The sequence below is a fragment of the Setaria italica genome, chromosome III (genome assembly GCF_000263155.2).
Source record: "Setaria italica strain Yugu1 chromosome III, Setaria_italica_v2.0, whole genome shotgun sequence".
NCBI classification, from domain to species: domain Eukaryota; kingdom Viridiplantae; phylum Streptophyta; class Magnoliopsida; order Poales; family Poaceae; genus Setaria; species Setaria italica.
This window is the reverse complement of record NC_028452.1, coordinates 38347037-38353750: the sequence shown is the minus strand read 5'-3', so window position 1 is coordinate 38353750 and position 6714 is coordinate 38347037. Positions and strand designations below refer to the sequence as shown.

Genomic DNA, 6714 nt, shown 5'->3' with positions numbered 1-6714 from the left:
TGATAAATAATTTCTGAACATCAAGATTTAAAGTAGATGTAAAATCAGGCAGATGGTTTAGATAATCTAACAGTAAACTCCAAATGAGTAATGAATTTAAGGCATGTTGCAAAGTTCTCTACTGATACACTAAGCATTGTTCAGATAGAATTTCAGAAGAACTCAATTGCTTAAAACAGGATCCCGATGCTACCCATCAGTTCAGTCGCTGCCTCTTCTGTGGAGCACCCTTGGACGACGGCTCATTAGGACGATCGAGACTTGGCCTTTGCTTTCACCCTCCTATGCTGCCTCTCGTCCTCGCTGTCCGACTCGCTGCCGATCTCTGCGTTGGCGTCCCTTGCCTTGCGCTCCATCTCATCCCATGACTCACCACCGTCATCTTCATCTGAGCCGCCATCATCATCACCAGAATTAACCACTGATTCGCTGTCGCTGCCCTCATTATCTGATTCAGACCCAGTCTCCATATCAGAAGGCTCATACTGGTCATCTTCTGTCTCCGAACTCTCTGAATCAGAGTCGCTGGCATCTGGATTCAAGAATTCCCACCTATTGTTTGTTTCAGACTCTGGATCATTCATCATCGTCTTAAGGACCTTGCGCCAGTTAAGGTTCAGCTTGGACTCGTAATACTTCAAGCCGCAATCATTGAGCCAATCTTTGATCTTATCCAGATCAGTCATTGGAATGACTTCTATGCGGACGACATCCTTTGTGTAATCCTGAAACACAAATACCATGTCAAAGGATTTCTGCCCAAGCACCACCCTTTCCAGGCATACAATGTCAACCTCCCTCAAGGATGTTACGAGGAACGGTGTCTCAATAAGCTGAACCAGACAACTTGGAGAAGGGGCAATAAAACAAGATGTTCTGCCATGGACTCCATTGAACCCAAGCTTTTGCAGTGGAGATTCAAACTGTAAGGCAAGTTGGTTAAATCTGGGCTTGGACCAAATGGAATCAACCCTTCTCACAAAAAGCTCAAACTGTCGATTCATCTCCCTCCTCCGTGCCCGTTCACGTTGCTCTTCTTCAATCTCATCGGGATCCCATGCCGATCGGCGCTTCAGACTAATCGAGTCGACAGCATCCATCACTTCAATGTAGAACTGAACATCTCTAGTCTTCTTGTTGCCCACCATTATTTCATTGTATAAATGGAAGTGAAGGAGTGTGATCATGTCCCGCTCAGCTGGCTGAAAGAAGGCGTGCTTTATATTGCCAAACATAATATCAACCTTTTCAGATTTAGAAACAGTATACTGAAAACCATTGACATGGGCTACCAATGCTCCAAAGACCTTCCTCCCACGGCCAGAAAGTGCTGGTCGTATCCACAAATCAAGCAACTGAATTCTATCCCTTGTCAGTCCATCATGTAGTTGAAGCTTTTCTTGGCTGACCAAACTTGCCCTCTTTGCTCTTTCTAAGACTCCTTCTTGGAGAATCTTCATTGATTGAACCACCTCTTCAGCATGCCTTCTGTCTCTTGAAAGGAGGGTGACTGATTTCAAGAAAGCAAGGCTTATATTTGCCTGCAAGCCTGAATCTTGGAGACTGGAAACAGTGTTTGGGACATTAAATGTAATGAAGACAAACACTTCTCTTACTGTCCCCACGAATTTCTGCTTTTTTCACAGTACACACATGGAAGGGGACCATAAATCCATATATTGGTAATAGGACGGCCTCATTCTGCTTGTCCACCTGTATCTCCAGCTGGTTAACATTTGGAAAGTCATTTGCATTCTTGTATGCAACTAGTTCACTCATTGCTCTGAACTGGCCATGTCCCTCCAACAGATTAAGATTGGTACCATCGCTTCTCATTGCTGTTTCATTAGTTTTCTTGCGTAAAATTTCGGACTGAAGTTGTCTCCTGAGATCCTCCTTGGGTGTCCTGCTACTTGATCGCAAATTGTCTTTCAGCGAGAGCATCATATCTGATTTTAGCATTGGCTTCACTTTCAGCGGGGCCATTTGCTCTGTTTTTGGTGCTGGTTTGGAAGGCGATCCTATCTTTTCCTCATCGAATGAATAGAAGGCATCATCCTCAGCCTTGGAGATACAAGCTGTCAATACTTCTGGCTTTTCCTTGCAAATCAAAACTGTGTCCGCCAACCACAGAGAGATTTCCTCGATCTTCTCATCACTACTCTTAGCCAGGAGGTTCTGGAAACCAAGGGAAACATTAAAAACCATACCTTCCTTCACTATCAGATCATTTTTCTCATTCAAGGAGAGCCAAGTTTCACGGAACTCAATGCCAATTCCAGTTCCACCGGACTTGGTAAGAAAGGGAAGAAGATCAGGAGCTTCCTCCCTGACCACATCAACTGCAGCTTGGTAACTCTTACTTGCCTTGCTACCAGGTGTCAAAGCAGCAATAGCAGCATCGCATTGCATTTTTCCACAGAACAATCAATCAGGAAGGTTCTTGCAACATTTGAGCAATAACCACTGTACTTAGCCCCCATCGCACACACAATAAGGCTTCCATAATCATAATAGAGATCATCATCATTGCTTAAAGCACCAGGCCTAAGGTCATATTTGGCTCCACTTTGGAAAATAGGAGGGTAACAAATGTCCACATTTCCAGCCTTGAGCTTGACGCTTATCTTTGACGGGGAAAGCATTATTTTCTCTGTCAGATCCATCAGCTTAGAATGTGGAACCTTCTTTTCATCCATGACAATATTCTCCAACTTTGGAACTACATCCTTCCTCATGACCGATGCAGTTAAATGTGCAGCCTTTTTCACATACATAATCTCAGAGGCATCTTTCACAGAAAGAAGCTCAGAGATGCCACTAGAAACATCATAAAGCTTTAACCTTGATCCATGAAGCTTTTGATACCATTCTTCAAGAACCTTGCCTTCAGGCTTCTCTCTAGCTATGTGCCCCATAACAACATTTTTGGATTCATACTGTGCAAATACTGAGTTTAAGATCTGATCCATTAAGAGAGAGCCATTGTCAGCCTTTTCAAGATTATGCAGCACAATATCAAAACCAGCCTTAGAAGCAGGCATCTTCAAATGTTGAAGCAAATCATAACCATCTTGTCCGCTCAAAAAATGAATCTGACTGCTCAAGAACACCATTATAGTGTCTGCAAACTCACTGCCAAAAAACCACATGCTCAGGGCTAATGATTTTCGATACCGAATATTATCAGAAGGGGGAGGAGTAGCAACAGCAATCGCACTAGAAGAGCCCCAAAGATCAGAGACATCCTCCTTCCAACGGCCATAAAACTTCTTCAAACATTTGATGAAGTTTTCTGGACTGACTACAGTTGAAGATCCACTTACAGGGGCCGTTTGATCCAGTGTTTCAAGAATTGCCATAATTTCCAAAGCACTGATGAGGCCTGGAGTGGCATAAATCAAAGAGTTAGAAACCTCAGAGAAGAACAAGCAAGCCTGATGTGATACGAGGTAGGCTACTAAAAGTAACGAAGACTGTTAGCAGAAACTGCTCTCTTGTGATCAGACAAATACTATAATCTTTTATACTTTGCCTAACACTTCCATTTCATCAAATAAACTCTTAACACCACAGAAAATCAATTTTCAATACCAACAGCAATCATTATTGGCAATTTTTTGAGCACTTTTGGATTTCTCAGAAGCTGATGGTTGTCATCTTAAGTCCTAACATGCACAAGGGCTGGAAGTTTCTTATTTATATGGATATAGTAGACAGAACAAATTAATCATTGATACAGAAAACCAATTACAGGAAATAAATCAAAGCTAGTACCTGAAGTGTATCATGACAAAGGTGTACCTGAAGTGTATCATGACAAAGGTGTTTAAAGAAAAAAACAATTTGATTTATTTGCATCTCATTTAATTTTGTGAAATATTGTTATACATCAAAAGGATAGGAAATAATTCTCAGACATCATAACAATTTTACAATTATCTGCTAGAGTCTAAAAACATGTCTAAGAAGTTTCAGATTATACTTTTGTTTTCATTTAAATCCCCAAGGTGCATGAGCAACCAATGATAACCTTATTCAAATTATTACAAGTTGAAATGGTAGGTAAATGATAAGAAAAAACATGATATTGCCTGTGTAGATTTGTCTTGGTTGTACCTTTTTGCATGGTTGATTATATTTGACTACAAATATAAACTAGCAGTAGCATGCTTATACACCCTGACTTTTCTTTTACATATCCCCAAATTTCAATCAAGTTACTTCTTACAATAGTCATCACATAGAACTAAACAATGTAAATCATGCAAGATTCAAACAGTTCCCTGAGGGGGCAGTACAGTTAAAAGTGACAACGAAGTGTTTTGCAACAAAATTCCATCTGACAGAATTAAACAACGCCTTGAAACCACATTCATTTATCTGCAAACCCATCTTGGTTAGGAGAAATCCTATGATCAAAGATATCATATGATAAATGGCTCATTTTCCAATCTATCTTGATAGTTGGTTCCTAGTTTTGTACTATTAAACAACAAAATAAGAAGCAACAGTTGGTTGCAGTAACAAATTTCAAAAAACTGGTGATATACAATATCTGAACTGTCATAGGCTATACTATATATAAACGGATTAAATTAATATATCACCAAATTCACAATAATGTTTCATTAAGTTCAATTCCTTTTACATAGGTTGATCATAGGCTGTTGTGATAATTAGGAACTGTTCCTGGGGAATCATGCTATGTTTTTCTCAAGATGATTCACCTTATTTTTGTTTGGTTTGCCAGATTATTCCTGGGCAACAATTGATCTACACAGAGTTGAGCATGGTTTCAGCACATATTGCTAATATTCAGATTTGCTTCACTCAGATTTTTGCAGATTTGTTTCCTCTAGGCCAAACTATATTACATCTGAATGAAAAATTTGCATTCCGTTTAATAAGAACTATCCCAACATCAATAAGAATCAGCAGCAGCGTGTCAATTTGAACTATACCCTCCAAAACGCCAAATCTTTAATGTGCTCCATCAATATACCTTTTATACTAAAGTTAATGTTTTGTTTTTCCCAATTTTCTGCAGTAGATTAATCAGATCTTATTTAGTTTGTTTGGTTCTCGAATTAATCCTGCTAAAAAATTGATCGATGCATAGTAACAGATCACAATTCCAGCAAGTAATTTGCAATTTATCAGGACCCTATGCAAATCCATTCTGGTGAAATTGTTGCGAATTTATTTTGTTCCAGAACTAACTCGATTATACCACCTAGTATCTTCTGACGATCAATTGAATTTTTTTTCACCGCAATACAATAAGAATAAATCGAAATTCAACAATATTTAGTGAAGATTAATAATCAACCGCACCAAAAGGCAGAAGAACAAACAACGATTTTGATAGGAAATTCACCTTTGCAATCAGACACCAATCCGAGGCCGAGCAGAGAAATTCCGCCGATCAAACCCCCCCGATCGCAGCGTCGGTTTCGCGAATTCCACCAGCGATCGCAGCGTCGGTTCCGCGAATTCCACCAGCGATCGCAGCTGCCGCCGCCGCCACTGTAGAAGCCCAGCACCCCTTGGCCTCCACGGAACCGCCGAAACCGCCTCGCTCGACCGCAGCAGGAGAGGGGTCGCGCGAGCCCGCCATAGGGCGCTTATATAGGCAGCGCCCCCGCACCGACCTAGCCGCCCGCGCCCGAGACGGCGCGCGGTGGGACAAGGTGGGGGCGGGAGGAACGCCGGCTAGCCGCCGTCACGGCGGACGAACGCGGAGGCAGTGACGGGGGAGCCGAGCGCGAGTGGCGGGAGGACGGCCGCAGAGCGCCACGGCGAGCGGCAGGGGCATGGCGTCGGCGGGAGGTTAGGGTTTCCAGGGCGGCGTGGAGATGGGAACGGTGGATTGGAGTCGGGGCGAGACGAGTCGAGACGGAGTCCAACATGTGAGGGACTGAGGGTGAGGGTGCGGGCGAGCGGGAGTTCCGGCGCGACCGGGTCGTGGCACGTGCGGCCCACATGTCGGTGAGGGCAAATCGCAGCGGTAACCGGAGACGGTGCGGTTTGTTAATAAAAACCCTGACAATTAGCGGGTGGAAGTTTTACACGAGCTAGGTAAAAATAAAAGGTAAAATAGGCATTTTGATCCTGTAGTTCGTCCCTCGACTTTACAACTTTTAAGATAGGATAATTTGATCCCTTAACTTCTATTTTTTTAATCAAACCCATGCTTGTGTTGATATGGTGCACTTTGTTAGTATGAGACTAATACAAAAAGTTCTTTTTGCCCTTGGGTCTTTCTTCCTCTCCTCAATTTCCGTCATTAAGTACAATAACAGTATGATCTTTAAAGCCATGCATGTGCTCATACGAATTCAATATGAAAAATTTATGTGCTCAAATAAGTATATTTACTCCCTACTCTTTTGGTATATATATAACTCAATTTATGGACGCTACGCATACTCTTAAATGAGCATGTGCTCACATACTCATGGTACAATATACATACTCCATATATGTATTCATGCTCTCTCAGCAAATATGTATAAATATTTATGTGTTCGTACGTGGTTTGGATCATATTATTATTGTACTCGTAACAACATAAATTGAGGAGAGCAAGAAGGAGCCAAGGGCAAAAAAGACTTTCATATTAGTCTCATGCTAAAATGGAACCCCGTATCAGCACAAGGACGAGTTTGAAAATAAAAGTTGAGGAACTAGATTAGCCGATTTCAAAGTTGA

The 6714-nt window shown here is 41.8% G+C and overlaps 1 pseudogene; it reads right to left on the bottom strand.

Annotated features, from left to right (window-relative positions):
* Positions 1-5905, bottom strand: LOC101773474 (annotated as a pseudogene).
* Positions 5906-6714: the final 809 nt, after the last annotated feature.